Genomic DNA, 16,091 nt, shown 5'->3' with positions numbered 1-16,091 from the left:
CTGGATGTCATAAGGTGAAAGCACCAATTTGTAAGTCGCTCTGGATAAGAGCGTCTGCTAAATGACTTAAATGTAAATGTAAATGTATGTGTCTATGTTTGTGTTACTTCACACTCTCTGCTGTTCAATAAAGTGTATTTTTACCTGCTTTTTAAATCTGATTCTACTGCTCGCATCAGTTACCTAATGTGGAAACGTAGTAGTCATGGCAAGGGGCCTAAACAGCTACCCTGGGGAATTCCTGCTTCTACCTGGATTATGTTTGAGAGGCTTCCATTAAAGAACACCCTCTATGTTATGTTAGACATATAACTCTTTAACCACATTATAGCAGGCAGTGTAAACCATAACACATCAGTTATTCCAGCAGCAGACTATGATCGATAATGTCAAAAGCTGCGTTGAAGTCTAACAAGCCCCCACAATCATTTTATCATACATTTCTCTCAGGCAATCTTCAGTCATTTGTGTAAGTGCTGTGCTTGTTGAGTGTCCTTTTCTATATGCGTATTGAAAGTCTGTTGTCAATTTGTTTACTGGAAATAGCATTGTATCTTGTCAAACACAATTTTTTCCAGAAGTTTGCTAAGGGTTGGTAACAGGCTGATTGGTCGGCTATTTGAGCCAGTAAAGGGGTCTTTTCTATTCTTGGGTAGCAGAATGACTTTAGCTTCCCTCCAGGCCTGAGGGCACACACTTTCTAGTAGGCTTAAATTGAAGATGTGGCAAATAGGAGCGGCAATATCGTCCACTATTATCCTCAGTAATTTTCCATCCAGATTGTCAGACCCGGTGGCTTGTCATTGTTGATAGACAACAATAATGTTGTGACAGGACTTGAAACAAGCGGTGAAAACATGCTTGAAAACCCACAAATGTCACTGAGTGAACTCCTTATGGTATAGGGGACGCTTGCGTCCCACTTGGCCAAAAACCAGGGAAAATGCAGCGCGGCAAATTCAAATAAATTGATATAAAAATCAAACTTTCATTACATCACACATGTAAGATACTCAATTAAAGCTACACTCGTTGTGAATCCAGCCAACATGTCAGATTTTAAAAAGGCTTTTCGGCGAAAACATAAGAAGCTATTATCTGATGATAGCACAACAGTAAACAAAGAGGATAGCATATTTCAATCCTGCAGGCGCTACACAAAACGCAGAAATAAAATATAAAACATGCCTTACCTTTGACGAGCTTCTTTTGTTGGCACTCCAATATGTCCCATAAACATCACAATTGGTCCTTTTGTTCGATTAATATATATCCAAAATGTCAGTTTATTTGTCGCGTTTGATCCAGAAAAAAACAGCTTCCAAAATGCGCAACGTCACTACAAAATATTTCAAAAGTTGCCTATAAACTTTGCCAAAATATTTCAAACTACTTTTGCAATATAACTTTAGGTATTTTTAAACGTTAATAATCGATCAAATTGACGACGGGTCTATCTGTTTTCAATAGAGGATGAGAGGAAACTAAAGCTACTTTTCAAGTCTTGGCCAACTCTCAACAGCGTTACCCTTTTCCAGGATGGCCATACTTCTTCATTGCACAAATGAATATCCTCAACCAAATATCCTCAACCAAAGACTAATGACATCCAGTGGAAGCGGTAGGAACTGAAAACAAGTTTCTAAGAAATATCGTTTGCCAATGAGACCTCAGTGAACAGACAGACACCTAAAAAAAGAAATTCTGAACGGTTAGTCCTCGGGGTTTTGCCTGCTACATAAGTTCTGTTATACTCACAGACATGATTCAAACAGTTTTAGAAGCTTCAGAGTGTTTTCTACCCAAATCTACTAATACTATGCATATCTTATATTCTTAGCATGAGTAGCAGGAAGTTGAAATTGGGCACGCTATCTATCCAAAAGTGAAAATGCTGCCCTCTGTACCTTAAGAAGTTAAAGCAGTTCTGCATGCAAGAGTGGGCCAAAATTCCTCCAGAGCGATGTGAGAGACTGACCAGCAACTTCGTTTATTTTATTTTATTGAACCTTTATTAAACTAGGCAAGTCACTGAAGAACAAATTCTCATTTACAATGACGGCCTACCAAAAGGCAGAAGGCCTCCTGCGGGGATGGGGGCCTGTGATTAAAATAAATAAATCAATAAATACATATAAATACAGGACAAAACACACATCACAGCAAGAGAGACAACACAACACTACATAAAGACAGACCTAAAGACAACAACATAGCAAGGCAGCAACACATGACAACACAGCATGGTAGCAACACAACATAACAACAACATAGTAGCAACACAACATGGTAGCAGCACAAAAGATGAAACATAAATTATTGGGCACAGACAACAGCACAAAGGGCAAGAAGGTAGAGACAACAATACATCACACAAAGTAGCCACAACTGTCAGTAAGAGTGTCCATGATTGAGTCTTTGAATGAAGAGATTGTGATAAAACTGTGCAGTTTGAGTGTTTGTTGCAGCTTGATTCAGTCGCTAGCTGCAGCGAACTGAAATGAGGAGCGACCAGGGATGTGGAAGTATTTGGTTGCAGTCATTGCAGCTAAAGGTGGGACAACCACTTATTAAGTGTAAGGGAGCAATTACTTTTTCACACATGGGAATTGAGTGTTGCGTATCTTTGTTAATTCAATAAATAAAATCATTCTATATATTTTTTTGTTATTTGTTAACTCAGGTTCCCTTATATCTAATATTAGGTTTTGTTTGAAGATTTGATAACATCCGTCCGGTCAGTATAAAAAAATATGCCCAAAAATAGATACAATCAGGAAGGGGGCAAATACTTTTCCACAGCACTTTAAATCTACTTTAAAATCTATGGCATGACCTGAAAATGAGCTTTAAGAATTTTGCATAGACCAATGGGCTAATGTTTTGCACAGTCCAGGGAGTGGAAAGCTCTTACAGATTTACCTAGAAAAGACTCAGTGCTGTAATCACTGCCAAAAGTGCTTCTACAAAGTATTGACCCATTATATGGGGTATTGTGTGTAGAAAAATTAAACCATATTGAATTCAGGCTGTAACACAACAAAGTTATGAATACTTTCTGAAGGCCCTGTAGCTACTCCTTTTAAGCATATGTGTATATGCCTTGGCACATACAAAGCAGACTCTGCTGTGATGCCCTGTGTGTATCCCTATGTGGGTGTTCTCTCTCTTGCCCTGCCATTGTAATTCAGGATTCACTGGCTTCATTTGATTGAATAATGAATGTGAAGTGTCTGGGCCTTGGCCTGTTGGTTGGGCCTGGGTCTTTTGTTGCGCTGTTCTGAGGATAAGATGCAGGGATGTTTGTTATGCACCAGGACCAGACAGACAGGCAGACAGACACGCAGGCAGGGATACACCGATATGATCTCATCTCATCTAACAGAACTCTTCCACTGCATCAGCTGACGATCAGCTGATCCCTGGGAATTCTCCCTCCAACCCCTCCTCTCTCGGATCCTATAACCACTGTGGCTTTAGTTTGGCAGCCAGGTGGGGAGTCTCTGTTGCTAATATCCAGAGGCAGCAGGATCCCAGTGAGGGAAGTCAGCAGGCTGGCTTATTCAATGCAAGTGAGTTCAATGCAAGTGATTCTGCACCCCTGGTGTCACTGAGTCTGGCCCCAAAGGGGGTGGGGGGGTATTGCATCTATGGGAGATGCATTAATGCAGGGCCAGCGTGTGACTTTATTTATAAACTTGTGTGTTGCAGAGTGGACGCTCAGGCTCAGTTGTGTGCCTCAGCGAGAGGCAACAGTTGTTTTGGCTTTCCACTCATTCGATGGTAGTGTTGTGCTCTGAGAACTCAAGGTGAAGAAAAAAGGCTGCACGTTAACAGTTCTGCTGAATTTCCTCTTTCTGCACACACAGGAAGAGGGGTGCTAACAACAGAAGTTTCACAGCAAGCTTTGTTATCGATCGTGCTGATAAGAAGTGGAGTTAGTACTGAGCGCATATATTCAGTGCAAATACTGTAAATAACAGATGGCCATGCACACAGTATATTTTTGATGGATGTTTTCAAGATACGGTATGTATTTAGTCCTAAATTGATGGGCAGTTTATCAAAAGCTGCCGTTGACTGTTCAGTATGTGGCTCTTGGAGTATTGATTTTTCTCCCCATCTCCTATTTGTTACTTAAAGCAGCTGAATCGTTGCATTGATGCTGTGTGTTTGTGTCTTCTAGAAGCAGGAAGCTGTGCGGAGCTCTGGAGAGAAACATGGAGGTGTTACCAATGAGAGGCCTTCTTTAGGCTTGGGTAGGGAATTTGGAAACCGAAGGCTATATGTTTCCCTTCCTCTTTTACATTTCCTCTGCGATTGCCTTGAGCAGAGCAAGGCAGTCTCCCTCGTAAGCGGCAGACAACATTTTTGGGTCAAATTGTTTCATGGGACTTATTCTCCTCGATCAACTAGGACACATCAGGCCAGGGTCAAAATCCAGCTGACACCCTCTTTCCTTTATAAACTCAGGTGTCAACCAATTCTTCTGCATGTTTGTGTTACCTGTGATTTTAAGAAGTGTGCCATCTCTCTGGCTGGGACAGCAGGGAGATAGAACATCAGAAAGTAGTTGCTGAATGTTTCTGGTTCTTAACTTTGAATCCAGAATCACTAAGTATATAAGCCAAGACAATAACACTGGACTGCCTAAGTTGGGTTCCATCACTGAAACTCCTGGTGCCAACGCCTATCACTGGACTGCCTTTTCACCAGGGCACTGACTGTACACCTCTCTACCTACATCACAACGTCCGGTCATGCTTTTCAAGAGGAAGTTGTGCTTGTTTTCTCTGTTTGGTGGGATTCTCTTTGTCATGATCACCATTCAGAAGAACAACATCCTGTCTATGACTTTGATGGAGACCCATGCCACCTCCAGGACTGTGCCAGGGCCCGCTGTTAACCGAACATGGGCAACACCCAGTGCCATGGTGCTCAGTCCAGACAGGATATGTGAGTGCCCATCCTGCATAGCGGACATGAAGGTTTCTGCGTGGTTCGCTCAGCACTATGACCCCCAGCAGCAGCCCTTCCTCACAGACAGAGACAACAACATGGACCCCCTGTCCCTAAAGTGGTGGCTGGTAAGACCATTACTATTGATGAGAGGGGCCAAAGACTGTGACCATGTATGTGGCCAAATACTGTCAGCTTATTGTTAAAGATGTAGGACCATACAGCAAAAATTCTGTATATTGTAACAAAAATTACAGAAAGTAATCTCTGACACTTTCCCAAATAATATGTCTGTACATTATTAGAAGTACATCAGTACAATGTAATACATTTCTACTCAGTAATGATAGTAATAATGTAGTATTACATTGTATTACTATATATTCTGTTCACTATCGTTCAATAATAAGTCATTTGAAAAGAATTCAAGGTACAGTGAAAGTCTACAAACCCCTTGCACAGTCGACATTTTGTTGCCTTAAAATCTTATTATAGGGAAAACATGTTTTTAGAACTTTTAGCAATTATGTAATTTACATAAATATTCACACCCTTGAGTCAATACATGTTAGAATCACCTTTGGCTGTGATTACAGCTGTGAGTCTTCCTGGGTAAGTCTAAGAGCTTTGCATACCAAGATTGTACAATATTTGCACATTATTCATGACGTTGATTGTTGATCATCGCTAAACAGCCATTCTCAAGCCTTTCCATAGATTTTCAATCTGACTTATGTCAAAATTGTAACTATGCCACTCAGGAACATTCAATGTCATCTTGGCAAGCAACCCCAGTGTATAATTGACCTTGTGTTTTGGGTTATTGTCCTGCCGAAAGGTGAATTTATCTCCCAGTGTCTGCTGGAAAGCAAGCTGAACCAGGTTTCATCTAGGATTTTGCCTGTGCTTAACTTTATTCTGTTTCTTTTCCCCCCAAAAAACTCCCTATTCCTTGCCGATGACAAGCATAACCATAACATTATGTAGCCACCACCATGTTTGAAGATATGAAGAGTGGTACTCAGTGATGTCTTGTGTTGTTGATCCGTCCTCAGTTTTCTCCTATCACAGTCATTAAACTCTTAACAGTTTTGACGTCACCATTGGCCTTATGGTGAAATCCCTGAGCGGTTTCCTTCCTCTTGCAACTGAGTTAGGAGGGATGCCTGTGTCTTGTAGTGACTGGGTGTATTGATACACCATCCAAAGTGTAATTATTAACTTCACCATGCTCAAAGGGATATTCAATGTCTGTTTTTTTATTATCTTTACCCATCTACCAATAGGTGCCCTTCTTTGCGAAGCATTGGAAAACCTCCCTGGTCTATGTTTGAAATTCACTGCTCGATTGTGGGGTACAGAGATGAGGTAGTCAATCAAAAATCATGTTAAACACTATTAATGGACACAGAGTGAGTCCATGCTACTTAGTCTGTGACTTGTTAAGCAAACATTTACTCCTGAACTTATTTAGGCTTGCCATAACAAAGGGGTTGAATATGTATTGGCTCAAGACATTTTAGCTTTTCATTTGTGTTATTAATTTGTACAGATGTCGAAAACAATAATTTGACATTATGGGGTATTGTTTGTAAGCCAGCGACACAAAATCTCAAATTAATCAATTTTAAATTCAGGCTAGAACACAACAAAATGTGGAAAAAGTATATACTCTCTGCTCTAAGAGTTGTGCAAAGTCGGTTGGATATTATTTCAAAATATTCACAGTAGTAATAGCTGCTAGTAATAGTGCTTCCACCAAGTATTTGAAAATGTGGAGTAGCTTGTGTAGATCTTCGGGAAACAATATCAAATGTAATCCCTTTTAGATGTAATTTTAAGGCAGCAAAATGTAAAGACCATGCAAGGGGTGTGTAGACTTTCACTAGGCACTGTATATGGATCTGTAATGTGTGTATTCCCAGATATACTCGCCAATTATCATTTTATTCATATGAGGAATTTAGGGCTCTATTTAATCTTTATCGCTGAAATTCGTTAGAAATTCAACGGCAACTTCCAATCGAGAAGAGATATGCAGCGTTTACCGTGAATGCAGTCTCCACTAATGCTGAATTTTAAATTTCACACACACACACACACACACACACACACACACACACACACACACACACACACACACACACACACACACACACACACACACACACACACACACACACACACACACACACACACACACACACACACACACACACACACACACACACACACACACACACACACACACACACACACACACAGTGTTGGTCTGCTAAGAATGCCATGCCAAAATTGTTAGTAAGATGGCCACAAAGAGGCTGGCTGGTTATGAAGAGGCACATTTAACACAAGGCCTCCCTCTGGAGCTGCCAAAATTAGAATCTATTTAGTCTGGTGATTTCCTGAGTACTGAATATTAAAAGGACCCTTGTATATTGCCCTGTTTTTGTTTGTTGGTAGCCAAAGGAGAGCACAGGCATTATTCCTGTGAGATATTCTTGTTCCACATCTAAAGTGAGTTTTGAACATTCCCGTCAGGCTTTGCAGCGGTCCACCGATGAGCGTACGATATACGAGGTGATCCAGAAGATGTTCCAGGTCATCGCTCCCCCAGGGATGTCCAACCCAAACAAGCTCAATGCAGGAAGTGTGCAGTGGTGGGGAACTCAGGAAACCTGCTGGGCTCTCAATATGGCTCCTTGATAGACTCCCATAACAGTGTCATAAGGTATGGCCCAGAGAAAACATGACCCAATGCAGACAACACAATCAATCAAACATTCAAAACAACCATTAACAGACAAAACATCCACAATAGAAAATCCAAAGAATCATGCTTATCACACACCAACATAGTCTAAAAAGCGAGAGCAGGCTTTACACAATCACTGCCATGATCCAAACAACCCACCGCTATTCACATTGGCAGGATTAGGCAATAATGAGCCTGATGAACTGCAGTGACCAGGCTTCAGTTCCAGACACGCAACAAACCACCTGACCCAATTACCTCATCTCCTGAAACCAGTGAGGCATACCGCATGAGCTCAATCAACACCATAATTAGTTAACTATTGGTTAAGTCAGGTGGTTGACTGACTGTCTGGAATGAATGAATACAGTACACTACAGCGCAATAGCTGCAGGGTTACCATGTTAATAAATCTAATAGTGTCTGATTGTTATCTCGCACGCCATACATGACATGCCTGTGAGCTGAAGCAATGTTCTCGCTTTTCTGTCAAGAATGAATAAAGCCACCACATTAGGGTTTGAGGCGGACGTGGGCAACAGAACGACACACCACTTCATGTACCCTGAGAGTGCAGTGGACATCGGCCCTGGGGTCCACCTCGTCCTGCTGCCCTTTAAACTCCGCGATCTACAGTGGGTAGCCAGCGCCCTGTCGACGGGAGAGATCAAAACGTAGGTCTACTCTACGCCAATTACAAGCTTTTTACTGTCACTTCCCAAATTGCAGTAGCTGCATTTGTGCACTCAACTGACTACTGCATGGTATTCGTCTGACTGACTAAAACACATGGCGTAGTTAATTGTTGACAATTGTTGACCTTGATCTTGTCTTATCAAATCAAAATCAAATCAAATCAAATTTTATTTGTCACATACACATGGTTAGCAGATGTTAATGCGAGTGTAGCGAAATGCTTGTGCTTCTAGTTCCGACAATGCAGTAATAACCAACAAGTAATCTAACTAACAATTCCAAAACTACTGTCTTATACACAGTGTAAGGGGATAAAGAATATGTATATAAAGATATATGAATGAGTGATGGTACAAAGCAGCATAGGCAAGATACAGTAGATGGTATCGAGTACAGTATATACATATGAGATGAGTATGTAAACAAAGTGGCATAGTTAAAGTGGCTAGTGATACATGTATTACATAAGGATGCAGTAGATGATATAGAGTACAGTATATACGTATACATATGAGATGAATAATGTAGGGTATGTAAACATTATATTAGGTAGCATTGTTTAAAGTGGCTAGTGATATATTTTACATAATTTCCCATCAATTCCCATTATTAAAGTGGCTGGAGTTGAGTCAGTGTGTTGGCAGCAGCCACTCAATGTTAGTGGTGGCTGTTTAACAGTCTGATGGCCTTGAGATAGAAGCTATTTTTCAGTCTCTCGGTCCCAGCTTTGATGCACCTGTACTGACCTCGCCTTCTGGATGATAGCGGGGTGAACAGGCAGTGGCTCGGGTGGTTGTTGTCCTTGATGATCTTTATGGCCTTCCTGTAACATCGGGTGGTGTAGGTGTCCTGGAGGGCAGGTAGTTTGCCCCCGGTGATGCGTTGTGCAGACCTCACTACCCTCTGGAGAGCCTTACGGTTGTGGGCGGAGCAGTTGCCGTACCAGGCGGTGATACAGCCCGCCAGGATGCTCTCGATTGTGCATCTGTAGAAGTTTGTGAGTGCGTTTGGTGACAAGCCGAATTTCTTCAGCCTCCTGAGGTTGAAGAGGCGCTGCTGCGCCTTCTTCACGATGCGGTCTGTGTGAGTGGACCAATTCAGTTTGTCTGTGATGTGTATGCCGAGGAACTTAAAACTTACTACCCTCTCCACTACTGTTCCATCGATGTGGATAGGGGGGTGTTCCCTCTGATGTTTCCTGAAGTCCACAATCATCTCCTTAGTTTTGTTGAGGTTATTTTCCTGACACCACACTCCGAGGGCCCTCACCTCCTCCCTGTAGGCCGTCTCGTCATTGTTGGTAATCAAGCCTACCACTGTTGTGTCGTCTGCAAACTTGATGATTGAGTTGGAGGCGTGCGTGGCCACGCAGTCGTGGCTGAACAGGGAGTACAGGAGAGGGCTCAGAACGCACCCTTGTGGGGCCCCAGTGTTGAGGATCAGCGGGGTGGAGATGTTGATGCCTACCCTCACCACCTGGGGGCGGCCCGTCAGGAAGTCCAGTACCCAGTTGCACAGGGCGGGGTCGAGACCCAGGGTCTCAAGCTTGATGACGAGCTTGGAGGGTACTATGGTGTTGAATGCCGAGCTGTAGTCGATGAACAGCATTCTCACATAGGTATTCCTCTTGTCCAGATGGGTTAGGGCAGTGTGCAGTGTGGTTGAGATTGCATAGTCTGTGGACCTATTTGGGCGGTAAGCAAATTGGAGTGGGTCTAGGGTGTCAGGTAGGGTGGAGGTGATATGGTCCTTGACTAGTCTCTCAAAGCACTTCATGATGACGGAAGTGAGTGCTACGGGGCGGTAGTCGTTTAGCTCAGTTACCTTAGCTTTCTTGGGAACAGGAACAATGGTGGCCCTCTTGAAGCATGTGGGAAGAGCAGACTGGTATAGGGATTGATTGAATATGTCCGTAAACACACCGGCCAGCTGGTCTGCGCATGCTCTGAGGGCGCGGCTGGGAATGCCGTCTGGGCCTGCAGCCTTGCGAGGGTTAACACGTTTAAATGTTTTACTCACCTCGGCTGCAGTGAAGGAGAGTCCGCATGTTTTCGTTGCAGGCCGTGTCAGTGGCACTGTATTTTCCTCAAAGCGGGCAAAAAAGTTATTCAGTCTGCCTGGGAGCAAGACATCCTGGTCCGTGACTGGGCTGGTTTTCTTCTTGTAGTCCGTGATTGACTGTAGACCCAGACCCAGCCGTTGAATTGAGATTCTACTTTGTCTCTATACTGACGCTTAGGGCTCTATTCAATCAGATCCACTTAAGCCGACATCCACATAGTGGTGTCTGAGCTGTCATATCCACAAAGCTGACATTCATGCAGTCTTGTTGACAAGTTCGATCACTGGAATGTGAGGTGTAATCTACACCTCGACTAGGCTGATATAAATCCTCATTATTTAGTTTAATGATTTTCTTTTTGAGTGCCATTATTTCTAAATAGTCTACACTTTCTCGTTTTGGACTTCTAAAGTGTGTGGGATAGATGTGGCTTCGTGACAATGATCAAGACCAGCTGCTCACAGATTTGACAGCTCCAACATAGTCACACCTCCACTACAGTATGTAGGCTATCGCCGGTTAACACTTGATCTGATTGAATCTAGGCCCTAGTCTGTTTTTTTATGTTTTTTTATTATTTACATTTTATTTCACCTTTATTTAACCAGGTGGGATAGTTGAGAACAAGTTCTCATTTGCAACTGCGACCTGGCCAAGATAAAGCAAAGCAGTTCAACAACACAGAGTTACACATGGAATAAACAAACATACAGTCAATAATACAGTAGAAAAATCTATATACAGTATGTGCAAATGAGGTATGTGACAGTTGTCTTTGTTGTGTCAATTTTTACTGTTCCGTTTTAATCGTGACAAATGTTTGGCATTGTAAATGAGAACTGTTCTCAACTGACCCACCTGGTTAAATAAATAAAACTATCTTATTGTTGTTTTCCTTTCATGTTTCTTCAGGACATACATGAGGGTGAAAGATCGAGTACAGGCTGACAAGGATAAGGTAAGTCTTGTCATTTACTTGACAAAATGTTGACTGCGGCGCCATACAGGTTGCAAAATAGTTGGAAAGAGTTTGTGATGTGCCAATTCCATGGCACATGGTTTATGAACTGATACACAAACCAACACTTGATTCAAAACTTAGTGTTATTCAATTTAAATGATTGTACAAAATTCTGAAAACATGATTTACAATGTAAAATTACTATCTATCTACAGAAATGTTATGTATATCAAAATATCAAATAACTTGATTTTTGCAATGCAATTACTGTGAAAAATGTAATCAAAATGCCATTTATGTAAAATGTGTGTAGCATGGACTGTACATGTAACAAAAGAAAAAGCTGAAAAAACACATTTATTTTTTATTTTTTATTGTAATTTTGGATGAAAACATTTAATTATTAATGCTTTTTGTGTGTTGCGTTACAGCTAATCACCCTCTTGTTTGCAGGTAATGGTGATAAATCCAGCATTCTTTAAGTACACCCACGACCGGTGGACAGAGCGCCATGGCAGATACCCATCCACGGGCATGCTGGCCATAATATTTGCCCTGCACATCTGCGATGAGGTGTGTATCCTTTGATATCAAGAGCCGTATCTTTGGTATGAGAAGCCTGGTTGAAAGTAAACAGAATGCTAATAACACTAGTAATGCTAATGCTAACGCCTCTACAGGTGTCGGTATTTGGCTATGGAGCCGATCAACATGGGAACTGGCATCACTACTGGGAGGAAAACAAGTACGGCGGCGCGTTTAGGAAAACCGGAGTCCACCATGCTGATTTTGAGATGGAGGTTATCCAAAAGCTTGACACAGAGGGCAAAATTAAGCTGCACAGGAGATGAGAATGAGCAGGGGTGGTGTGTACAGGATGAAGCCATTAGAGTGTAGTGGTCTGGTGGTCAGAGACAGTCAAATATGTGCCCTGCTCTCTGCAACTAGTGCCTATGAGCAACACAAACAACCAAAACCACAAACGGGAGTCCTCAAATCACAACAAAAACTTGAATCATGTACATTGCCTTCAGAAACTATTCATACCCCTTGACTTATTCCACATTTTGTTGTGTTACAGCCTCAGAGATCTACAGACAGTTGTGGGATCTTATATAGACAGATGTGTTTCTTTCTAAATCCTGAATTGGCCACAGGTTGACTTCAATCAAGTTGTATTGACATCTCAAGGATGATGAAAAGAAATTGGATGCACTGGATGCACCTGAGCTCAATTTGGAGTTTCATAGTAAAACGGTGTGAATACTTACAGTGCCTTTGGGAAGTATTCAGACCCCTTGACTTTTTCCACATTTTGTTACCGCCTAATTAAAAAATGTATTATTCCCCCCCCCCTCATCAATCTACACACAATACCCCATAATGACAAATCAAATTTATAAAAAAATTAACTGAAATATTACATTTACGTATTCAGACCCTTTACTCAGTATTTTGTTGAAACAACTTTGGCATCGATTACAGCATTGATTATTCTCTGGTATGACGCAACAAGCTTGGCACACCTTTAATGGGGTGTTTCTCCCATTCTTATCTGCAGATCCTCTCAAGCTCTGTCTTGTTGGATGGGGAGCGTTGCTGCACAGCTATTTTATGGTCTATCTAGATATGGTCGATCGGGATCAAGTCTGGGCTCTGGCTGGACCACTTAAGGACATTCAGAGACTTGTCCCAAAGCCACTCCTGCATCTTCTTGGCTGTGTGCGTAGGGTCATGTTCACCCCAGTCTGAGGTCCTGAGTGCTCTGGAGCATGATTTCATCAACTTTGCTCTGAACTTTGCTCTGTTCATCTTTACCTTGATCCTGACTACTCTCCCAGTCCCTGCCACTGAAAAAAGAAAATCCCCACAGCATGCTTCCCAGTAGGGAATGTGACTAGTGGGCCACTCAAGGACATTCAGAGACTTGTCCCAAAGCCCCTCTTGCATTGTCTTGGCTGCGTGCTTAGTGTCCTTGTCCTGTTGGAAGGTGAACTTTTGTCCCAGTATGAGTCCCTGCCACTGAAAAACATCCCCACAGCATGATGCTGCCACAACCATGTTTCACTGTAGGGATAGTGCCAGCTTTCTTCCAGATGTGACGCTTGGCATTTAGGCTAAAGATTTCAATCTAGGTTTCATCAGACCAGAGAATCTTGTTTCTCATGGTCTGAGAGTCTTTAGGTGCCTTTTGGCATACTCCAAGTGGGCTGTCATATGCCTTTTACTGAGGAGTGGCTTCCGTCTGGCCACTCTACCATAAAGGCCTGATTGGTGGAGTGCTGCAGAGATGGTTGTCCTTCTGGAAGGTTCTCCCATCTCCACAGAGGAACACTAGAGCTCTGTCAGAGTGACCATCAGGTTCTTGGTCACCTCCCTGACCAAGGCCCTTCTCCCACGATTGCTCAGTTTGGCCAGACGGCCAGCTCTATGAAGAGTCTTGGTGGTTCCAAACATCTTCCATTTAAGAATGATGGTGGTCACTGTGTTCTTGGGGACCTTCGATGCTGTAGAATTTTTTTGTTACCCTTCCCCAGATCTGTGCCTCGACACAATCCTGACTTGTTTTTGCTCTGACATGCCCTGTCAACTGTCAGACCTTATATAGACAGGTGTGTGACTTTCCGAATCATGTCCAATCAATTGAATGTACAGGTGGACAGGTGGCCTCCAATCAAGTTGTAGAAACATCTCAAGGATGACCAATGGAAACAGGATGCACCTGAGCTCAATTTCGAGTCTCATAGCCAAGGGGCTAAAAACTTATGTATATAAGGTATCTGTTTTTTATGTTTAAGAAATGTGCACAAATATCAAAAAAACTGTTTTCACTTTGTCATTATGGGGTATTGTTTGTAGATTGGTGAGATTTAAAAAAAAATCAGGCTGTAACACAACACAATGTGGAATAAGTCACGGGGTATGAATACTTTCTGAAGTCAATGTACTTTCTTCCCTGTTCTGTACATGTCGTCATGCTGCACTGAACTAGCCTTATACTGAAGGAACCTTCAAGAACCCGAGGGCCTTTGACTGACGGTTAAACCACAACCACAGAAAAAGCATTAAATCAATCCTTATGGTTCCATTGCAGTGAAAATGCTTGAATTAATGTGACTCAAACATTGCCCTTTTATGTCCCCACAAAGAAGAGAAATATACATAGATATGGTTCTTGCACTCTCGCAAACACAGCGCTTTTGTCCTTAATAAGGAGTTTTACAGTTTAATGTCTTTTTAGAGACCGTTTTGAGCTGCCATTCGTAGTCAATCTATACCATATTATTTTACAGCTTTCATAATCAGTTCCTGTAATGTACACATTTACAGTATGTTGCCCAGTATTAGGTTGACCCTCATTTTATCTAATAACACGCGCTTTAAACTATGGAAACTTCACTCGTGTTGTATTCCAAAGAATATAAATCTTGAGCCTGGGGGGGAGGATTAGCTTTAATATTGCAGATAGATTGTCTGCATCAGTTCCATGCGTTGTTTATACGTTCAAACACTGGAATGCTAGATGTAATCTACATCTCGAACAGTTTAACATGATGCACCCCGCACAGTTTAACATGATTCACCACGCACTCCACTACACACACATGGATTTTGTATTGTAGATATGTGGTAGAGTATTGGCCTGAGGGAACACACTTAATGTGTTGTGAAAAGTGTTTTGAAATATAATATAATGTAATATTTGAAGTTATACATAACTGCCTTAGTGTTGCTGGACACCAGGAAGAGTACAAAATCCATGTGTATGTGTCTGTGGGGTGAATCATGTTAAACTGTTCCCACACAACAGTTCAAAGTGATCTCATTATTTGTCTACTGGTTTGCGCAAACAAATGCCTGAGATTAGGTAAAGATAGCTATGTATGTGGTTGATTGCTGTTACATCTATTTCCGAGATGGACTTGTTGTTTTGTATGTTCTCAAGGCTGGAAATGAGTGGTTTGTTATTTTTCGTAATTATAAAATGAGGATCCTTAATAAATACATATACTAAAATACAAATGAATAATTTTAAAACAGTGTGGTATAATTATATTTAAAATATTTTACTCTTGGACCATGGTGTGACCCCAAAGACTTCGACATGGAAAAACACATTGAAATATAGGAATACTGAACACTGACTTTAAATAAACCTTACCTTATGAAGCAAATGTGACATGAGCATACTGTACGTATTATTTTGAGTAGTTATCGTCCTTATTGCTCAATGCACTTTCATACTTTACATTTTATTGTCCACATTGACAATTTCTAATGCATTTGTATTTGAAATCCCAAATGTATGTGTGTATCTGTGTGTGAGTGAAAGAAAGTTGAATTTGTGAGGACATATGGTTGAATTTTGTTTGTGTGTGGTTGACTATAATCAAGCTGTGGTGTTATTCTTGTTCATGTTTAATAAAAACATAATTACCAATCAACACACTGCCTCCCTTTATTTCTGAAACATTCTTGAACTGAAGGGTCAAAATCCTGGCCACCACCAAGTATATTTCTCCAATGCAGGCAGTAGGATCTGCGCATTATTAACTGTGCCTTAGCAACAACCATTATTTGTTTGTACATTTCCTCTTCAGCATGATTTTTCAGCAGCAACAAAGAGTGACAACCAATAGGAAAGGGCTAGATTCAAT

The 16,091-nt window shown here is 41.6% G+C and overlaps 1 pseudogene; it reads left to right on the top strand.

Moving 5' to 3' along the window:
* LOC115135129 (CMP-N-acetylneuraminate-beta-galactosamide-alpha-2,3-sialyltransferase 2-like) overlaps positions 1-15,878 on the top strand; it is a 42,325-nt pseudogene extending 26,447 nt beyond the window's left edge.
* The last annotated feature ends 213 nt before the right edge of the window (positions 15,879-16,091 follow it).

The sequence above is a fragment of the Oncorhynchus nerka genome, linkage group LG2 (genome assembly GCF_034236695.1).
Source record: "Oncorhynchus nerka isolate Pitt River linkage group LG2, Oner_Uvic_2.0, whole genome shotgun sequence".
Taxonomy (NCBI): Eukaryota; Metazoa; Chordata; class Actinopteri; order Salmoniformes; family Salmonidae; genus Oncorhynchus; species Oncorhynchus nerka.
This window is presented reverse-complemented; position numbering and strand designations above follow the sequence as displayed.